The 21,603-nt window shown below is 40.8% G+C and overlaps 1 protein-coding gene and 1 pseudogene across 12 annotated transcripts in view; one reads left to right on the top strand and one right to left on the bottom strand.

The window, feature by feature from the left end:
• Nucleotides 1-21,603, bottom strand: part of TOP6BL (TOP6B like initiator of meiotic double strand breaks) — a 98,652-nt gene that overhangs the window by 62,011 nt on the left and 15,038 nt on the right. The gene's annotated exons all lie outside the window — the stretch shown is intronic.
• LOC746680 (complement component 1 Q subcomponent-binding protein, mitochondrial-like) lies at nt 19,012-19,921 on the top strand (annotated as a pseudogene).

The following is a 21,603-nucleotide window of genomic DNA, read 5'->3' as shown; positions in this document are numbered from 1 at the left end:
GAAATTCTATAACTGAAAAGTTAAATAATTGAAATGAAGAATTCACTTGATAGGTTTAATAGCAGATTACAGGTGACAGAAGAGTCAGTAAAATCACTGAAGACAAATAACAAAAACTATCCAATCTGGAGAATAAAGAAAAAAAAGACTGAAGAAAAATGAATAGTCTTAGAAACCTGTAGGAAAATATCAACCAGTCTAAAATATGTGCAATGGGAGTCCCAGAAGGAGGATAGGAGAATAAAATGAGAATAGGACAAGAAAAACATCAAAAAACCATGGACAAAATTCCCTAAAATTTCATGAAAAATATTAAGGTGTGAAAAGCTCAGCAAACCCCAAGGAGGATAAATGCAAAGAAAATCACACCTAGGTATATAATAGTCAAAATGATAAAAACCAAAGATAAAGATAAAATATTGAAAGAAGCCAGAGGAAAAGCACACATTATATACACAGGAGGTATAATATGAATCACAGCTGACTTCTTACCATAAACAATAAAGGCCAGGTCCACGCGCGGTGGCTCATGCCTATAATCCCAGCACTTTGGGAGGCCAAAGTAGGTAGATCGCTTGAGGCCAGGAGTTCATGACCAGCCTGGTCAACATGGAAAAACCCTGTCTCTACTAAAAATCAAAAAATTAGCCAGGTGTGGTGGCACATGTCTGTAATCCCAGTGCTACTCAGGAGGCTGAAGCACAAGAATCACTTGAACCCGGGAGGCAGAGGTTGCAATGAGCCGAGATCACGCCACTGCACTCCGGCCTGGGTGAGAGAGTGAGACCCTGTCTCCAAAAAAATTAAATAAAATAAGTAAATAAAAACAATAAAGCGCAGAAGACAATTGACAACATCTTTCAAAATGTTGAAAAGGAGAAAACTATCAAGCCAGATATTCCAGTGCAATATCCTTTAAAAATGAGGTTAAGGTAAAGGCATTTTAAGATAGAAGATGAAATAATCTGCTGCTAGATTTGCTAAAGGATTTTCTTCAGGCTGAAGATGGAAACCCAGCTATACAGGAAGAAATGAAGAGCACCAGAAATCATAAATAAGTGAATATAAAAGACTATTTTTTTCCTTGAATTTTTCTTGACAGCCAGCTTTTCAGAGCAAAAATAATCTCATAAGGCAGGGAATTATAAGTATTTGAGTATTTAAAAATACTCAAAATTGAGCAAAAAAACACTATTTACCTATTCTTTTGCCAATACCACAGTTTCTTTTTTTTTTTTAATTAAAGTTTTAGGGTACATGTGCACAACGTGCAGGTTTGTTACATATGTATACATGTGCCATGTTGGTGTGTTGCACCCAGTAACTCGTCATTTAACATTAGGTATATCTCCTAATGCTATCCCTCCCCCTCCCCCCACCCCACAACAGGCCCTGGTGTGTGATGTTCCCCTTCCTGTGTCCATGTGTTCTCATTGTTCAATTCCCACCTATGAGTGAGAACATGCGGTGTTTGGTTTTTTGTCCTTGCAAAAGTTTGCTGAGAATGATGGTTTCCAGCTTCATCCATGTCCCTACAAACGACATGAACTCATCATTTTTTATGGCTGCATAGTATTCCATGGTGTATATGTGCCACATTTTCTTAATACAGTCTATCATTGTTGGACATTTGGGTTGGTTCCAAGTCTTTGCTATTGTGAATAGTGCTGCAGTAAACATACATTGCATGTGTCTTTATAGCAGCATGATTTATAATCCTTTGGGTATATACCCAGTAATGGGATGGCGGGGTCAAATGGTATTTCTAGTTCTAGATCTCCGAGGAATCACCACACTGACTTCCACAATGGTTGAACTAGTTTACAGTCCCACCAACAGTGTAAAAGTGTTCCTATTTCTCCACATCCTCTCCAGCACCTGTTGTTTCTTGACTTTTTAATGATCGCCATTCTAACTGGTGTGAGATGGTATCTCATTGTGGTTTTGATTTGCATTTCTCTGATGGCCAGTGATGATGAGCATTTTTTCATGTGTTTTTTTGGCTGCATAAATGTCTTCTTTTGAGAAGTGTCTGTTCATATCCTTCACCCACTTTTTGATGGGGTTGTTTTTTTCTTGTAAATTTGTTGGAGTTCAGTGTAGATTCTGGGTATTAGCCCTTTGTCAGATGAGTAGGTTGCGAAAATTTTCTCCCATTCTGTAGGTTGCCTGTTCACTCTGATGGTTGTTTCTTTTGCTGTGCAGAAGCTCTTTAGTTTAATTAGATCCCATTTGTCAATTTTGGCTTTTGTTGCCATTGCTTTTGGTGTTTTAGACATGAAGTCCTTGTCCATGCCTATGTCCTGAATGGTATTGCCTAGGTTTTCTTCTAGAGTTTTTATGGTTTTAGGTCTAACATGTAAATCTTTAATCCATCTTGAATTAACTTTTGTATAAGGTGTAAGGAAGGGATCCAGTTTCAGCTTTCTACAAATGGCTAGCTAGTTTTCCCAGCACCATTTATTAAATAGGGAATCCTTTCCCCATTGCTTGTTTTTGTCAGGTCTGTCAAAGATCAGATAGTTGTAGATATGCGGCATTATTTCTAAGGGCTCTTTTCTGTTCTATTGGTCTATATCTCTGTTTTGGTACCAGTATCATGCTGTTTTGGTTACTGTAGCCTTGTAGTATAGTTTGAAGTCAGGTAGTGTGATGCCTCCAGCTTTGTTCTTTTGGCTTAAGATTGACTTGGCAATGCGGGTTCTTTTTTGGTTCCATATGAACTTTAAAGTAGTTTTTTCCAATTCTGTGAAGAAAGTCATTGGTAGCTTGATGGGGATGGCATTGAATCTATTAATTACCTTGGGCTAACTACTGTAGCTTTATAAGTCTTGAAGTCAGGTAGTGCCAGTTCCCTGACTTTATTCTTCAATATGGCATTGGCTATTCTGGGTTTTTCTTTCCATATAAACTTTATATTTTATTTTTGGAGACAGTCTCACTTTGTTGCCCAGGCTAGAGTGCAGTGCTGTGATCGCAGCTCACTGTAGCCTTGACCTCTTGGGCTCAAAAGATCCCCCTGAGTAGCTGGGATAGATGACCTATCTTTCCATAGCCAACTGAGCATCTTGAAACAATGGCATTATAACAATGAAACTGAAATTCAGGGATTTGTACATCATGGTGTCAAGCTAATGACGTAATTCATCCTAAATTTCATCCTAGAAGTTTGTCCCTAAAGACATGGAGAAGGCTGGGTGCAGTGGCTCAAGTCTGTAATCCCAGCAATTTGGGAGGCTGAGGCAGGAGAATCACTTGAGCCCAGGAGTTTGAGACTGTCTCTTAAAAAAAAAAAAAAGAAAGAAAAGAAAAAGACACAAAGTTCAGAAAACAGAAAATAGAGGTGGTAAACACTTATTAAAAGGTTCAGAGAAATACAATTAAAACTTTTAACCATCTCATTAACTTGTAAATTAGCTTAAATATTTTAAGTAATTGAAATTCCCAATGCTAGCAAAGTACGGTGAAGTTGGTAACTTTGCTACAAATGTTAGCATTACAAGACACAACTTTTTTTGGGGGGTTGGAGTCTTGCTTTGATGCCCAGGTTGGAGTGCAGTGGTGTGATCTTGGCTCACTGCAACCTCCACCTCCCGGATTCAAGTGATTCCCTTGCCTCAGCCTCCCGAGTAGCTGGGACTACAGGCTATTTTTTTGTATTTTTAGTAGAGACGGGGTTTCACCATGTTAGCAGGCTGGTCTTGAACTCCTGACCTCAAGTGATCCACCCATGTCAGCCTCCCAAAGTGCTGGGATCACAGGTATGAGCCACCACGCCTGGCCAACACTTTTTACAAAGCAATTTCAGAGCCATAAAAATGTACACAGACTTTGATCAAGTTAATTCTATCTCATAAAATTAATCCTAAAATTTTCAATATAGTAAAGAGCTATATGCATTAAGATATTCATTCCAGTGATATTAATTAGCACTTATTGAGAACTGTGTATTCAGAATAACCACTGTGCTACATGCATTATACGTATTACTTCACTTAATCCTCAAAACAATTTTATGAGGTAGGTGCTTTCAAAAGATCAAAAACTTGTTCAAGAACACACAGTATAATCTCCTAGACACTAAACTATCCTGCTATTCATAATAATGGAGGAAAAAAAAGAATAAACCTAAATGTCTATTAATAGAAAAATGGCTAATTTATGATACATCTTGATGGATAATTTAGCCATTAAAATAATGACTAGAAGACTATGTCATAGCATGAAAAATGCTTATGTTAAGTAAAAAAGACATAGGACAACATTATAGATATAGATATAGATATATAGATACATATAGATATAGATATATAGATATATATAGATATAGATATATAGATATAGATATATAGAAATAGTGATTACAACAGTATTAAAAAAACATGATGGGCATGATTCTGGCTTAGTGTAGCCTCCACCTCTTGGAGCCAAACTATCCTTCTGTCCCAGGCTCCCAAGAAGCTGGGACACTACAGCTGCACACCACCATGCCCAGCTAATTTTTGTATTTTTTTGTAGAGACTGGGTCTTGCCATGCTGCCCAGGCTGGTCTTCTACTACCAGCGTCAAGTGGTCCTCCTGTCTTGGCCTCCCAAAGAGCTGGGATTACTAGCATAAGCCACTGTGCCTGGCCTAGAAAAAGCATTTCAGGAAATACAGCACTCATTCATAACAAACACGCTGGCAAATTAGGAATAGAAAATAATTTCCTAAACTTAACAGGAGCAGGTACAAAAACTATTGCAAATATACTTAATAATGGACTTTTTGTTCTTCTAAGAGATGGGGACTTGCTATGTTGACCAGGCTGGTCTCGAACTCTTGGCCTCAAATGATCCTCCAATCTTGACCTCCCAAAGTGCTGGGATTACAGGCATGAGCCACTGCTCCCGGCCAATGGTAGACTTTTAAATAACCCTTCCTTGTTTAATTTCCTTGTTTAAGGAAAGCAAGACAGATGCCTAATATTACCCCTGCTATTCTATTTAATACTAGTACTATTCTATTCAATACAATATGACAAGGAAAAGAAGTAAGCCATATGCCAGGCGTGATGGCTCATGCCTGTAGTTCCAGCACTTTGGGAGGCCGAAGCAGGCAGATCACTTGAGGTCAGGAGTTCAAGACCAGGCTGGCCAACATGGTAGAATCCCATCTCTACTAAAAATACACAAGTTACCCAGGCATGGTGGTGCATGCCTGTAGTCTCAGCTACTCAGGAGGCTGAGGTAAGAGAATCACTTGAACCCGGGAGGTGGAGGTTGCAGTGAGCCGAGATCACGCCACTGCACTCCAGCCTGGGTGACAGAGTGAGACTCTGTCTCAAAAAAAAAAAGAAGCCATATAAGGATTGAAAAGGAAAAGATGGAGTTGTCATAATTTAGAGATGCTTTGAGTGCCCATATAGAGGATCCAAAAGAATCCACAGATAAATTATCCAAATTAATAAGGGATGAATTCAGTAGGGTTGAAAAAAATGAATATCATTCATAATAGCAACAAAAACTATAAGACTATAGAAATAAATATAGCAAAAGATATCTAAGACCATTATGAAAAGAATTTTAAAGTGTTAACATAAAAGATCTAAATAGGAATGCCATCAGCAAGATGGCGGGATAGGAAGCCCCAGGCCCTCGTTTCCCCCACAGAAAAACCAACTCAACAGCAATATCAAATTATCTTTTGTGAGAACTCCAGAAGCCAGTTAAGAGGTTGCAGAACCATAAGTGAACTCAAAGCCAACAAGAGCCACATCTAAGCAAGACCTGGGCTAAAGGAGTACCCCCTCATCTGAGACATCCTAGCCTCATGGCAAAGGAAAAGAAGCTACCAGCAAAATACACATAGACTCTTAAAGCTTCTCCTGGAAGGCGACACATGTCACTTCCACTCACATTTCATTGGCCCTGGCAAGTTACATGACCCAGCCTTATACTCATAGGGCAAAAAATATAATTCTCCCAGGAGAAGAGCAGGCAATATTTTGAACAAATAATAACACCTGGCAAAATGGTCTCTAAAGTCAGGCAGACTTTGGCTTATAGCCATTTGCTCTTGGTTGAGCCCCTTATTCTCCCTTATAGTGCCTATCTCTTAAAAGTGTGACAACTAAAATTAAATAACATTTTTAAAAGAAAAATCTAAATAAATGACAAGATATATCATCTCACAAAAACAATGCTAAAAATGTTCATTGCCACCAACTTAATCTATAATTCCATTTAATAGCAATGAAAATCACAACAAGATTTTTTTGTGGAGCTTTTTTTTTTTTTTTTTTTTTTTTGAGACAGAGTCTCACTCTGTCACCCAGGCAGGAGTGCAGTGGTGCGATCTCAGCTCACTGCAACCTCTGCCTCCTGGGTTCAAGTGAGTCTCTCACTTCAGCTTCCGGAGTAGCTGGGACTACAGGCGCCCGCCACCATGCCTGGCTAATTTTTGCATTTTGAGTAGAGACAGGGTTTCACCATGTTGGCCAGGCTGGTCACTAACTCCCACCTCCGGTAATCTGCCAGCCTTGGCCTCCCAAAGTGCTGGGATTACAGGCGTGAGCCACCATGTCCAGCCTGGAACTTAACTAATTATAAAACTCATAGCCAAGGGTAAAGGTTTTAAAAACCAAAGACAAGGTCAGGCGCGGTGACTCACGCCTGTAATCCCAGCACTTTGGGAGGCAAAGGCGGGCGGATCACGAGGTCAGGAGATCGAGACCATCCTGGCTAACACAGTGAAACCCTGTCTCTACTAAAAATACAAAAGAAACAAAAAAACAAAAAAATTAGCCAGGCGTGGTGGCGGGCGCCTGTAGTCCCAGTTACTCGGGAGGCTGAGATAGGAGAATGGCGTGAACCCAGGAGGTGGAGCTTGCAGTGAGCCGAGATTGTGCCACTGCACTCCAGCCTGGGTGACACAGCGAGACTTTGTCAAAAGCACAAAACAAAACAAAACAAAAAAACACCAAAGACGATTCTGAAAAAGAAAAACAAGGAGGAGAGATTTGCCCTATCATATAGCAAGATTTATTCTAAAGCTTTAGGAAATAAAACTCTACAATACTGGCCCAGGCACAGAGATAAAGACTAGATTACCCAGAAACAGACCCAAGCATATATAGAATCTTAGTATATGACAGAATAATAATATAAATTACTGGGTAAAGTAGTATTCAATAATAAACTGAGTTGGGACAAGTAGCAATCTGTTTGGAAAAGGATTTAAATTAGATTCCTAACTTACATCATAAATAAAATAAAAATAAACTCCATTAAAGTCAGCTGGTTAGCAAAGCAAAACAAAAATAAACTCCAGATTCACTAGATGTAATAATAAATAGAAATTTAAAACTTTAGCACTATTAAAGAAATTATATAGGCTGGGCGTGGTGGCTCACACCTATAATCCCAGCACTTTAGGAGGCCAACGCGGGTGGATCACCTGAGGTCAGGAGTTTGAGACCAGCCTGGCCAACATGGTGTCTCTACTAAAAATACAAAAATTAGCTGGGCTTGGTGGTGGGGGCCTGTAATCCCAGCTACTCGGGAGGCTGAGGCAGGAGAATCGCTTTAACCTGGGAGGCAGAGGTTGCAGTGAGCTGAGATCACTCCACTGCACTCCAGCCTGAGCAACAGAGCAAGACTCTGTCTCAAAAAAAAGAAAAAAGAAATTACATAAAATGTCATTATGACTTTAGCGTAGAAAAGAACTGTCTCTAATCAATGATTGCAGCTTTCACTTTATAAAACTAGAAACAGAAGAGCAAGTAAGACCCCAAACGAGCAAAAGAAAGAATAAAAGATCAGAGTGTAAATGAATGAAATAGAACAACAGGAAGAACTTGGTTCTAGCCAGACTGATCAAGGAAAATAAAAGAGAAGATATAAATAACCAACACCAGGGAGTAAGAAAGAGGATATTGCTAGAGATTCTACAAACATTAGAAAGATAATAAGGAAAATTATGAACAATTTTATGTCAATAACCCAATAACTTAGATAAAATGGACAAATTCCTTGAAACAAATTACCCATGCTTACTCAGGAAAAAAAAAAAGGCCAGGTGCAGTGGTACGTGCCTATAATCCCAGCACTTTAGGAGGCTGAGGCAAGAGGATCGCTTGAGCCCAGGAGTTCCAGACCAGCCTGGGCAACACAGTGAGACCCTGTCTCTACAAAAAATACAAACCAGGTGTGGTGGTGCAGGCCTATAGTCCTGAATCTGAGGCAAGAGGATCGCTTGAGCCAGGGAGGTCAAAGCTGCAATGAGCTGAGATCGCCCCACCATACTCCAGCCTGGGCGACAGAGACAATGTCTCAAAAAGAGAGAGAGAGACTGTATAATTATTAAAGAAATTGAATTTGTAGTTAAAATATTTCCTAGGAAGGAAAAAATCAGGCCCAGATGGCTTCCTTGATGATTTGCACCAAATATTTAAGGAAGAAATTGTACCAAATATTTAAGGAAGAAATAATATCTTCTACAAACTGTTCTAGGCAATTGAAGAACAGAGAATATGTCCAAAGTCATTCTATGAGGCCAGTATTACTTGTACCAAAAAAAGACAAAGACATTACAAGAAAAGAAAATTACACATATCCTTTGTGAACATAGATGCAAAAATTATTAATAAAATTATGGCAAATCAAATCTAACAATACAGGCTGGAGTGCAGTGGCATGATCTCAGCTCACTGCAACCTCCACCTTCCAGGTTCAGCTGATTCTGCTGCCTTAGCCTTTGGAGTAGCTGGGAAGAAAGGCACGCACCACCACACCCAGCTAATTTTTGTATTTTTTCGTAGAGATGAGGTTTCGCCATGTTGGCGAGGCTGGTCTCGAATTCCTGACTTCAGATGATCTGCCCGCCTCAGCCTCCCAAAGTGCTGACATTACAGACATGAGCCACGGTGCCCGGCCAAGATTTTTATTTTTTGAGATAGGGTCTTGCTCTGTCTCCGAGGCTGGAGTGCAGTGGCAAAATTATAGCTCACTGCACCCTCCAACTCCTGGTTTCAATCAATCCTTCTGCTTCAGCCTCCTGAGTAGCTAGGACTATAGGCATGCAGCACCATGCCCAACTAACTTTTAGCAATGTTTTGTAGATATGGGGCCTTGCTATGTTTCCCAGGCTAGTTTAGCAAGCTTGAAAAATATATAAACATCAATTGTATTTCAAATACTAGCAAGAAACAGTTGGAAAATGAAATTCTTAAAAAAATACCACTTACTGGCCGGGCCACATTTACAGTTAACTCTTCCACTTAAGTCTTGAACCCCTCAAAGTCATCCATAAGGGTTGGAATCAATTTCTTCCAAACTCCTGTTAATGTTGATGTTTTGACCTCCTCCTATGAATGACGAATGCTCTTAATGGCATCTAGAATGGTGACTCCTTTCCAGAAGGTTTTCAATTGACTCTACTCACTATCTATGGCAGCTATAGTCTTATAAAATGTATTTCCTAAATAATAAGCCTTTAAAGTTGAAATTACTTCTTGAACCATGAGCTGTTCATGGATGTTCTGGCAGTACATTTGACAGTCCCACACATCTGTCTCTTGCTTCAATAGTATTTGGATGGAACAAACCCAGGGACTCCCTCTCTTCCAGCCTCCAACTGCCCTCCACTGTCCTCTCCACTTGCAACCTCCAGGACCATCTTCTCGGCCATCTCCTGCTTCTGAGACCAGCCAACACTGTTTTTGTGGTTAGCTCCTTCTTGCCAACTAGACTCATCAGAATTATTTCATCGAGTTGGAGGCAGCTGTCAATCGCCTGGTCAATTTGTATCTGTAGGCCTCCTACATCTCTCTCATTCTGGGCTTCTATTTTGACCACAATGATGTGGCACTGGAAGGCACTGGCCACTTCTTCCACAAATTGGCTGAGAAGTGTAAGGGTGCAGAGGATCTCTTGAAGTTGCAAAGCCAGCATGGCAGCCACATTCTATTGCAGTAGAGACGGGGTTTCACCATGTTAGCCAGGATGGTCTCGATCTCCTGACCTCATGATCCGCCCGCCTTGGCCTTCCAAAGTGCTGGGATTACAGGCGTGAGCCACCACGCCCAGCCTCAAATTTAAATTTCTTAAAAAGAAATTGGAATGGCTGAGGATGGTGGCTCATGCCTGTAATCCCAGCACTTTGGGAGGCCGAGGTGGGAGGATTGCTTGAGCCTAAGAGTTCAAGACCAGCTTGGGCAACATAGCAAGACCTCATCTCTAAAAAAAAAAAAAAGAAATCCAGAAGAAGTGCCATTTGGATAACCTCAACCTTTTCAGAAAAATAGAAGGTAAAGACATTTATTGAGTGTCAGGTAATTTGAAATATACACTATGAGAATTATATAAAAGAATAAACAAGATAAGAGTACTGAACAACCCCAAGAAGTTAGAAATTCTCCTTAAATTTATAGCGTACCCAACATTCACTTTTATGATTTACACAAGTAACACTTGGCAGCTTGGAAATAAGAATGAAAAAATAATAATAATGGTGATTACCCAAGCCTGGAGACTGATAAGAAAGAAAAAGTAGAAAGTCAAGGCAGCAGGGGATTATACTATGCTAAGTGGCCAACGATGGGTAAGGAGGCCAGAAGGGGTGTCAGGAAAGAGAAGAGGGAAGTAAAGGGGAAGATGGAGTTTAAAAAACTTCAATTTCATATTACCACTGGTGTGTGTGCATTTGTTTTGAGATAGAGTCTGGCTCTGTCACCCAGGCTGGAGTGCAGTGGTGTGATCTCAGCTCACTGTAACCTCCACCTTCTGAGTTCAAGCCATTCTCCTGGGTCAGCCTCCCAAGTAGCTGGGATTACAGGCACCGGCCACCACGCCTAGCTAATTTTTGTATTTTTAGTAGAGATGAGGGTTCACTATGTTGGCCAGGCTTGTCTCCAACTCCTGACCTCAGGTGATCCTCCCACCTCAGCCTCCCAAAGCGCTGGTATTACAGGCATGAGCCACCGTGCCTGGCCTCATTATGTTTTTGACTTGCATTTTTCCCTAATGACTAACGATGCTGAGCATCTATCTTTTCATGGGTTTACTGGCCATGTGTGTATCTTTTTAGGATAAATGTTGTCTTAGTCCACTCAAGCCGCCATAACAAGAGACCATAAACTAGGTAGCTTAAACAAGAGAAATTTATTTCTCACAATTCTGAAGGCTGGTAAGGCCAAGATCAAGGTGCCAGTTGATTTGGTTCCTGATGAGGGATCTCTTCCTGGCTTTCAGATAGCTGCCTTCTCATTGTGCCCTCACATGGCCTTTCCTTGGTGGATACAAGGGAGGGAGAGGGAAAAAGAGAATAATCTCTCTCTCCCTTCCTCTTCTTATAAAACTGCTAATCTCAGGCCAGCCGTGGTGGCTCACGCCTGTAATCCCAGCACTTTGGGAGGCCGAGGCGGGCGGATCACGAGGTCAGGAGTTTGAGACCATCCTGGCTAACACAGTGAAACCCCATTTCTACTAAAAATACAAAAAAAAAAATTAGCCGGGCGTGGTGGTGGGCACCTGTAGTCCCAGCTACTCGGGAGGCTGAGGCAGGAGAATGGCATGAACCCGGGAGGTGGAGCTTGCAGTAAGCCAAGATTGCGCCACTGCACTCCAGCCTGGGCGACAGAGTGAGACTCTGTCTCAAAAAATAAAAATTAAAAAATAATAATAATAAATAAATAAATAAATAAAACTGCTAATCTCATGAAGGCCCAACCCTCATGATCTAATCTAACCCCACTTACCTCCCAAAGGCCCCATCTCCAAATACTATCACACTGGGGGTTGGGGCTTTACCATATGAATTTTGCTATTTGTCCTTTAATTGTTGTTGTATAAGTTCTATATGTACACTGGATACTAGACTTTTCTTATCTGTGGATTATTTATTCACCTTTTTTTTCTGAGTTTTGGAACTAGAGACCTTCATTTTCCAGCTTTTTTTTTTTTAGGTATAATTGATCTTTTCACTTTCTTAGTATCATCTTTTGAAGCATAAGAGTTTTTAATATTGATTAAATCCAATTTCTCTACTTTTCCTTTCGTTGCTTGTGCTTTAAATGTCATATCCAAGAAAACATTGCCTAATCCAAGGTCATGAAGATTTAAACCTTTCTTTCTTTTCTAAGAGTTTTATAGTTTTAGTTCTTTGATCCATTTTGAGGTAATTTTTCTATGTGATGTCATCTGACCATTTTTCAGAATGTATTAAATGGCTAGCCATAAAGTCTACTCAAGAAAAAATACAATATCCCCTCTTCCCATTCCAGCCAAATTCCACTATACCACTATAGGGAGACAACTCTCCTTGTGTTCCCAGCTGAGAAGATGAAAGATGTGTGGTAACCCAGAAGGACAGAGTTGGAACAGTAAGTGCCCAGCTGATTACTCAAGGAGGAATTGTAACAGTTCAAGCATTTTAAGCCAGCCAGGTACAAGGCAGGTTAGCTCTCATGGGCTGCTGAATAAAAGCAGTTATGTACCACTCAGCCAGAGAATGAGCCAGCTCCCAGGATCTCTAATAATAAGAGCTATCCTTTTCCTCCTATTTTATCTATCCAAGTTCAAAAGGAAAAGGAATATGTCAGGGTTGGTAAAAACCACTTCTGTCCTTTCCATCCCCTTCTGTCACATCAAATCTTGAACATGTTCTCAATAGTGAAGTGCAATTAGATAAATGTAACAAGGAAAAGAGTAAAGAAATATTAAGGAAGCAAAAAAAACCCAAAAAACAAAAATCTGTTCTAGCGTGTCTTGATCTTCAGCCAACCTTTATAAAATCTTACCAAGCGTTAGGTAAATTTGGCAACAAGAGTCTGTTTAGAATGTATTAAAAGCTTAAAATTAAGTGTAGTCTCTCACAGTTTAATGGATAACCAGCAACCTATGAGTCTACAAACGTTTCCCTTCTTAGTATATGAGGCTAAGTCTCAGTTTTCTCATCTCTGAAACAGAGATGATGATAACACTTATGTCTGACTGCTCCTCAAGAATGAATGAGATCATGTCTACAAAATGAGCTCCCGGGGGAAAAAGCGTTAGATAAATTCTGAGCCTTAGAGTTGTTGATTTTGTAAGATATAAAATTATAATAGATTTTTATTCTTGAATACAAGAATCTCAGACTTAAAAAAAAAAACTTGATTACGTCAGACATTCAAGAGTTCACCATTGTGAGCTTCTTACTCAATGTTGAGCAAGTCTGGACCTGTCAATCTCTCTAACCCATGAAAAGCACCACTCCTCACTTTCTTTCCCAACAAATTAACAAAGAGGACAAAAGTAAACTTGAAAATAAACAGGCCGGGCATGGAGGCTCACACTTGTAATCCTTACACTTTGAGAGGCCAAGGTGGGAGGATCGCTTGAGCCCAGGAGTTTAAAACCAGCTTGGGCAACATGGCGAGATCTCATCTCTACAAAAAATAAAATAACTAGCTGGGCATGGTGGTACACACCTGTGGTCCCAGTTACTCAGAAGGCTATAAATGGGAGGATCCCTTGAGCCCAAGAGGTCAAGGCTGCAATGAGCTGTGGTCATGCCACTGCACTTCAGCCTGGGAAACAGAGCAAGACCCTGCCTCCAAAAAACAAAACAATGAACAACAAAAAAGTCTCCCTGACACCAAAAGGGTAGCATATAGGGAAGAGGCAAAAACTGAACTATCATAGCCATGTAACCATATATCAACAGCAAAGCAGTCCTCCCTGTTTACAAGGACTGGTATTCTTATCTAGTCTTATGAAGAAAAAAGAAGGCTGTAAATTTTATTTGGGAAAAACACTTGCACATCTTTTTAAAATAACTGGCCATACTGTATAAAGAGCTAAGTTATGTCAATAAACATGGAAATGAGAAGCTATTTTAAAAAGACAAAAATAAAAATAATATGAATAGAAGAAAGAGGAAAAAGCAGCAAAATAAAGACCTATAAATATGGATTTTTTTCATATTCCTCCATCCACTTTCCTTTCCTCACTTGAATAAGGACATAATAGGAAGCAGAGCTGAGCAAACAGGACAAACTGAAACAATCATGTTTCACTAACAGACATTTATGATAGAAATAGTTCTATATAAATGGATTAAGTATACACATAAATGAATATATAAATGGAATTATACCTAAGTAGATAAGTATTCAATGCAGACAGTAGCACACATTTAACATGATGTAGTGACAATTTTTTAAACACATAAGAACTTATCTATCTTAATGGGCATTATTCTGCAAAGTAGAGGGGATTATCCTCTTGAGAGAAGGCCTTAACTCTGGTCTGAAGTACTTAGACCTAATATAATAATAAATAAGGAATCATTAAGGGAAGAATGTAAGCTATGTTTAAATTAATAAGAATTTTATATTATAAAGGCAGAATTAACGAAAAATCAATTACATAATAAGGAAACAAAAAAGGAGAAACCCCACCCCACCATAAAAACCAAGATTTTTAACGCTGGAGAATTATGTCAATATCACTGAAAGGAATGCAGACATTACACAATAAGTTCATTTCAAGAAACTGAACCCCATGTTAGACATGTTACACAGGATATTTCAGAGGAACTCTCAAATGGAATAGTCTAATTGACATTCAAAGCTATTCCATTGGAGTTTAGGAGACATGTCAGTGATCAAGAGGGAGAAAAATAAGTCTCATCAGCATAGTTAATGTTAGTTAAAGTCTTGAAAGTAGAAAAGCTGTCTGAATTGAATGTAGAATAATGATGCAGAATAATGAAGGGAAGAAAAGCACACTGGTGACTGAACTTTGGGGAATATCCTCTGGGTTATAAGAGAAGCTCTTTCAACTTACAGCTCCATTACAGTACTAATCACACTGCATTTTATTTGCAGAGCTGCCTCTACTTCCTGTGACTTCTTTGTGGCAAGGTAGATGTTACAATAAAAGTTTACTGAATAAAAGTATAAATAGTTAGGGACCAGAGAAGAAAGGGGAAAAAAGAGAAAATAAACCAGTAGAGAAGTAGGTGAGTAGGGAGATTACAATGGTCATTGTTTATTAATCCAGCATAAATAAAATACCCAGAAATATGAGCCTATTTGGTACAGGAATTGATCTAAAGTATTCCAGATCCAGAGAAAAAAGTACCTTGATACAACCCTGGTAGAACAGATTGAAGAGTAAAGGAAACTAAAGCTGATAGTTCTTCAACAGTTCAGCTCCCCTAAAGAAGGGTCAGACCACTTGTTTTAGACACTGAGAGAAATCAGCCAAATAATGAAGAAAACAACAGAGTTAAACTGAATTTACAGACATATTAACTTTGTATATATACACAATTTTTTAGCATCTAGAAAACTGATGAGTAATGAATCCAGCTGCCAGAGACTCCCTGATGAAGCTAACTAAACAGTGTAAAGATCAGTAAATGGACCAATTTAAAGCAGTTTGCTATTAGCTTAATAGTGTCAGAAATTCTAAATAATAATAGTAAAAAAGGCATAATTAATGGTGCATAAACCAGGGAGCTAAGGGATTCCTGTCTTAGTCTTCACCAATTTCCTTTGTGAGGTTCACTGAGTAATTTTTGTTACTAATTAGTAAGAATAACTAGGCCAGGCACAGTGGCTTACGCCTGTAATCCCAGCACTTTGGGAGGCCGAGGCGGGTGGATCACCTGAGGTTAGGAGTTCGAGACAGGCCTGGCCAACATGGTGAAATCCCATCTCTACTAAAAGTATAAAAATTAGCTGGCCGTGGTGGCAGGCGCTTGTAATCCCAGCTACTTGGGAGGCTGAGGCAGGAGAATTTCTTGAACCTAGGAGGCAGAGGTTGCAGTGAGCCAAGATCACGCCACTGCACTCCAGCCTGGGTGACAAGAGTGAGACTCCATCTCAAAAACAAACAAACAAACAAAAAGAATAACTAGCATTATTGAGTGGAGGTTAATATTAAGAGCCCTAACAGCTGGAGAGAAGACTTAGGCTGCAGTTGGCTACTAAATGTGATTGAGCATGAGCAAATGATTCAATTTTAATTATGTACTTGATGTGCAGTACTTCCTCTTTGTAAGAAGAGTTAGCCACTCACACTTTATCACAATAAGGATTAAATGAAATTGCTTTGAGTTTTTAAAGTAACAGTTAAATTAAAACTAAGTCACCATGACAAAAATTGTCTAGAGTTTGTATTGGCATGAGTATGTGGTTATTCCATAAATGATAACCCATAAATGATACTCCCTAAGAGTAACAATGATAATAAAACTATTCTCTTGTAGTTACACGGCTTTTCACTTTTTTCAAAGCACTTTCACAAATATTAGTCAAACAAGTAGCCTTATATATGATCTGACCACTCCTTGTACAAGCACATTAAGTGTGGGTTTATTTTGCAAGGAATGCTCCTATCTCCTCCCTAGTGCTAATAATATACTCCATTTATATAGCTTTTTTTTTTTAGAGACAAGATCTCACTCTGTCACCAAGGCTGTAGTGCAGTGGCGCAATCACAGCTCACTGCAGACTTGACCTCCTGGGCTCAAATGGATCTCCTGCCTCAGCCCCCTAGTAGCTGGGACCCCAGGCACGCCTAGCTGATTTTCACGTGCCTGGCTGATTTTTGTATTTTTTGTAGAGATGGGGTTTCATCATGCTGCCCAAGGCTCGAGCAATCTGCCTACCTCAGTCTCCCACAGTGCTGGGATTTTAGTCAGAGCCACCATGCTTGGCCAGATTTTCACTTCTTCTTTTTTTTTTTTTTTTTTTTGGAGATGGAGTCTCGCATTGTCGCCCGAGCTGGAGTGCAGTGGCATGATCTCAGCTTACTGCAACCTCCGCCTCCCAGGTTCAAGCGATTCTCCTGCCTCAGCCTCCCAAGTAGCTGGGGTTACAGGTGCCCACTACCACCCCCAGCTAATTTTTTTTTTTTTTTTTTTTTTTTTTTTTTTGTATTTTTAGTAGAGACAGGGTTTCACTATGTTGACCAGGCTGGTCTAAAACTCCTGACCTTGTGATTCGCCCGCCTAGGCCTCCCAAAGTGCTGGGATTACAGGCGTGAGCCACCGCGCCCGGCCGATTTTCACTTCTTTCAAAGCAATTTCACAGATATTAACTGGAGCAGGGCCACTAGGAATGATCTTTCCCTTCTCTGCATCAACCCAAAGATAATAATTCAAAAATGAACAAGGAAAAACTTATAAATAATTAGATGTTTTTGAGGCAGTCAGCCCATGATTCTTGAACTTGGATTCAGATCTCCCAAAAGTCTCAGAATCAGAGCAAACTCTTCAGGACAATAGCTGATATTCCCTTTTTTCTAGGCATAGGCTTAAAGAGGCAATAGAAAAATTAAGGTATCTTCACTAGGGGTATAAAGGGAGAAACCAAATCTGTCTTGTTCACTACTATAACTACCTTTAAGTGGAGCACAAGGCCTAATGCATAGTAAATGCTCAATAAATTATCATTGTGATTAATATTAAAGGGAGAACATTCTTACCAAATGCTCACAGAATGTTCTGGAGCTAAAATAAAAGTCTTGGCTGGGCAGGGTGGTTCACACTTGTAATCCCTACGTTTTGGGAGGCTGTTGCATGAGAGCTTGAGACCAACCAGGAGTTTGAGACCAGCCAGGGCAACAAAGTGAGATCCCATCTTTAGAAAAAATTTAAAAAGTAACTGGGCATGGAGGTGTGCACATGTGACCCTAGCTACTCAAGAGGCTGAGGCTGGAGGATGGCTCAAGTCCAGGAGCTTGGGGCTGCAGTGAGCCATGATCACACCATTGCACCCCAGTCTGGGTGACAGAGCAAGGCCCTGTCTCAAAAATAATAATAGGACAGGTGCAGTGGCTCATGCCTGTAATCCCAGCATTTTGGGAGGCCGAGGTGGGAGGACTGCTTGAGCCCAGGAGTTCAGGACCAGCCTGGGCAACATAGTGAGACCTCATCTCTAATAATAATAATAATAATAATGTTTAAAATCTCATTTTTTATTACTTTTCCTCCACAATTAGTTTTTAAATGTGCTCAAAATAAAACAAAACAAAAAACATTAATGTGCTCACACCAAGTAGAACCTAAACAAAATTAGGGTCACAGAGCAAAAGCCGAAGTCTGTAAAATATCCAAGGATACAGACAGTTGGAAGGTAGATTCAGAGGGCCAAGACAATTTACAAAGGAAAAGGGGAATACATCTGATCACTTCATTTAGCAACAAGCATTTTTAAGTCCTCATTCTTTTTTATTTTAAAAACAGTCTTACTCTGTCACCCAGGCTGGAGCACAGTGGCATGATCATAGCTCACTGCAGCCTCAAATGCCTAGGCACAGGCAATTCTGCCTCAGCCTCCTGAGTAGCTGGGACTACAGGTATGCCCCACCATGCCTGGCTAATTTTCTTTATTTGTAGAGATGGGGGTCTCAATATATTGCCCAGGCTAGTCTCTAACTACTGGGCTCAAGCGATCCTTCCATCTTGTCCTCCCGAAGTGCTGGTATTATAGGTGTGAGACACTTCAGCTGGCCTGTCTCCATTCTTCAACTAAAAATTACTTCAGAAAAGAAGTTTCAAAAGGTAGAATTGTTTCCTATATATTTGTGTCTTTAGAGTATTCATCTTGTAACTGAGTTGTAAAAATAGTTTGTTTTCTTTGATATGACCAAGATAAAGAAAGGTATTGGCCGGGCGCGGTGGCTCACGCCTGTAATCCCAGCACTTTGGCAGGCCGAGGCAGGCGGATCACGAGATCAGGAGTTCGAGGCCAGCCTGACCAACATGGTGAAACCGCGTTTCTACTAAAAATGCAAAAATTAGCTGGGCGTGGTGGTGCGCACCTGTAATCCCAGCTACTCAGGAGGTTGAGGCAGGAGAATCGCTTGAACCCAGGAGGCGGAAGGTTGCAGTGAACCAAGATCTCGCCACTGCTCTCTAGCCTGGGCGACAGAGCGAGACTCCGTCTCAAAGAAACAAACAAACAAAAAAGGGTACTCTGGGTACCTAGGCCTGGGTTGTCCTTTGCATCCGCACATGTTCGCAGTCCTCTCCGCCATGCTGCCACTCCTGCGCTGAGTGCCCCATATGCTGGGCTTCTGCGTCGCCGGCTTCCACACCGCCGGGGCCCGCCCCGCCTTTCCGGCAGCTCCTGCAGCCGGCGCCCCGGCTGTGCGCCCGGCCCTTCAGGCTGCTCAGTTTGCGCGCGGGTTCCGCGGCCGGGCCCCCTGCGGCCTCGCGGGCCCTGCACCTGCGGCTGTGGGTGTGGCGTGCGAAGGAGACAAAGCTTTGATTGATTTCCTGAGTGATGAAATTCAGGGGGAAAGGAAAATCCAGAAGCATAAAACCCTTCCTAAGATGTCTGGAGTTTGGGAGCTGGAACTGAATGGGACAGAAGCTAAATTAGTGCGGAAAGTTGCTGGGGGGAAAAAATCACTGTCACTTTCAATATTAACAACAGCATCCCACCAACATTTGATGGTGAGGAGGAACCCTCGCAAGGGCAGAAGGTTGAAGACCCTGAATTGATATCAACTCCCCATTTCGTGGTTGAAGTTATAAAGAATGATGGCAAGAAGGCCCTTGTGCTGGACTGTCATTATCCAGAGGATGAAGCTGGACAAGAAGAGGAGGCTGAGTGACATCTTCTCTATCAGGGAAGTTAGCTTTTGGTCCACCAGCGAGTTTGAATGGAAGGATACTAACTATACACTCAACACAGATTCCCTGGACTGAGCCTTATATGACCACCTAATGGATTTCCTTGCGGACCAAGGGGTGGACAACATTTTTGCAGATGAGTTGGTGGAGCTCAGCACAGCCCCGGAGCACCAGGCGTACATTACTTTTCTTGAAGACCTCAAAAGTTTTGTCAAGAGCCAGTAGAGCAGACAGACACTGAAAGCCATAGTTTTATGGCAGGCTTTGGCCAGCGAACAAATCCTACTATGAAGTTAGACATGTGCTTTGAAATGATTATCATCCTAATATCATGGGGAAAAAATACCAAATTTAAATTCTATGTTTTGCACCCTCATTTATTATCATTTTTTTCTTTTTTCCTTTTTATCTTTTTTTCTTTTTTTTTGAGACGGAGTCTCTCGCTCTGTCGCCCAGGCTGGAGTGCAGTGGCGCAATCTCGGCTCACTGCAAGCTCCGCCTCCCGGGTTCACCCCATTCTCCTGCCTCAGCCTCTGGAGTAGCTGGGACTACAGGCGCCCGCCACCACGCCCGGCTAATTTTTTGTATTTTTAGTAGAGACGGGGTTTCACCGTGTTAGCCAAGATGGTCTCGATCTCCTGACCTCGTGATCTGCCCACTTCAGCCTCCCAAAGTGCTGGGATTACAGGCGTGAGCCACCGCGCCCGGCCTATCGTTGTTTTCTATACAAATCTATTATTTCTAGATTTTTGTATAACATGATAGACAATAAAATGGGTTTATCTCCTCCAAAAAAAAAAAAAAAGGTGCTTTAAGTAATAATTGAGTTGCTATAAATTTGGGTATAAATTCAAATTTTAATTGATTTGCATTTTACAAAGCACGAACAAAATTTGTCATTAAAAAAATGGTAATACATTTCATAAACATTTATTTTATAACATTATACCTTTCCAATGTAGCTTTTTGGTTGTTCCCTTTTTTTGTTTGTTTGTTTGTGACCAAGTCTTGCTGTCACCCAGGCTGGAGTGCAGTGGTGTGTGATCATGGCTTACTACAGCCTTTACCTCCCAGGCTCAAGCAATCTTCCCACCTCAGTCTCCTAAGTAGCTGGGAGTACAGGTGTGCACCACCTTCCCTGGCTAATTTTTTTTTTTTTTTTTTTTAAAGATGGGGTCTCGTGATGGTGCTAGGCTGGTCTTGAACTCCAAAAAGTTCTACTGGATCAAGCAATCCGCCTGCCTTGGCCTCCTAAAGTGCTGGGATTACAGGCATGAGCCACTGTGCCTGACCAGTTGTTGCCATTTTAATACACAGTATGTTTTCTTTTTTTTTTTTTTGAGACAGAGTCTCTCACTCTGTCACCCAGGCTGGAGTGCAATGGTATGATCTTGGCTCACTGCAGCCTCTGCCTCCTGGGTTCAAGGGATTCTCCTGCCTCAGCCCCACCAAGTAGCTAGGACTATAGATAGGCATGCACCACCATGCCTGGCTAATTTTTGTATTTTTAGTAGAGATGGGGATTCACCATGTTGACCAGTCTTGAACTCCTGACCTAGGTAATCTGCCTGCCTTGGCCTCCCAAAGTGCTGGGATTACAGGCATGAGCCACTGGGCCTGGCTACAGTATATTTTCTTAAAGCAAGGACAGATATAAGCTTTTAAAAATCTATTAATATTCCAGATTTAGTCTGGGAAAGTTTATTTTAAAAAGTTATTTTGTAAAATTTGTAAATTAACAATTCATTAGGAAAAAATAGGCCAATGGATAATACTTATGTAGCAAACAACCATAAGAAATAAAAATGAAAGCGTAAGAGTTCTAAGGTCATTTTGGCTTCCTTAAAATAAATGTTATGGCCTTTGGCTTGTTGAGTATTCTTAAGTCCAAAAAAATAAAAAGAAATTCTGCCAGGCATGGTGGCTCACACCTGTAATCCAGCATTTTGGGAGGCCGAGGCAGGCAGATTGCCTGAGCTCAGAAGTTCG

The sequence above is a fragment of the Pan troglodytes genome, chromosome 9 (assembly GCF_028858775.2).
Source record: "Pan troglodytes isolate AG18354 chromosome 9, NHGRI_mPanTro3-v2.0_pri, whole genome shotgun sequence".
NCBI classification, from domain to species: Eukaryota; Metazoa; Chordata; class Mammalia; order Primates; family Hominidae; genus Pan; species Pan troglodytes.
Note: the sequence above shows the minus strand (reverse complement) of the source record. Positions and strands in the feature narration are given on the sequence as shown.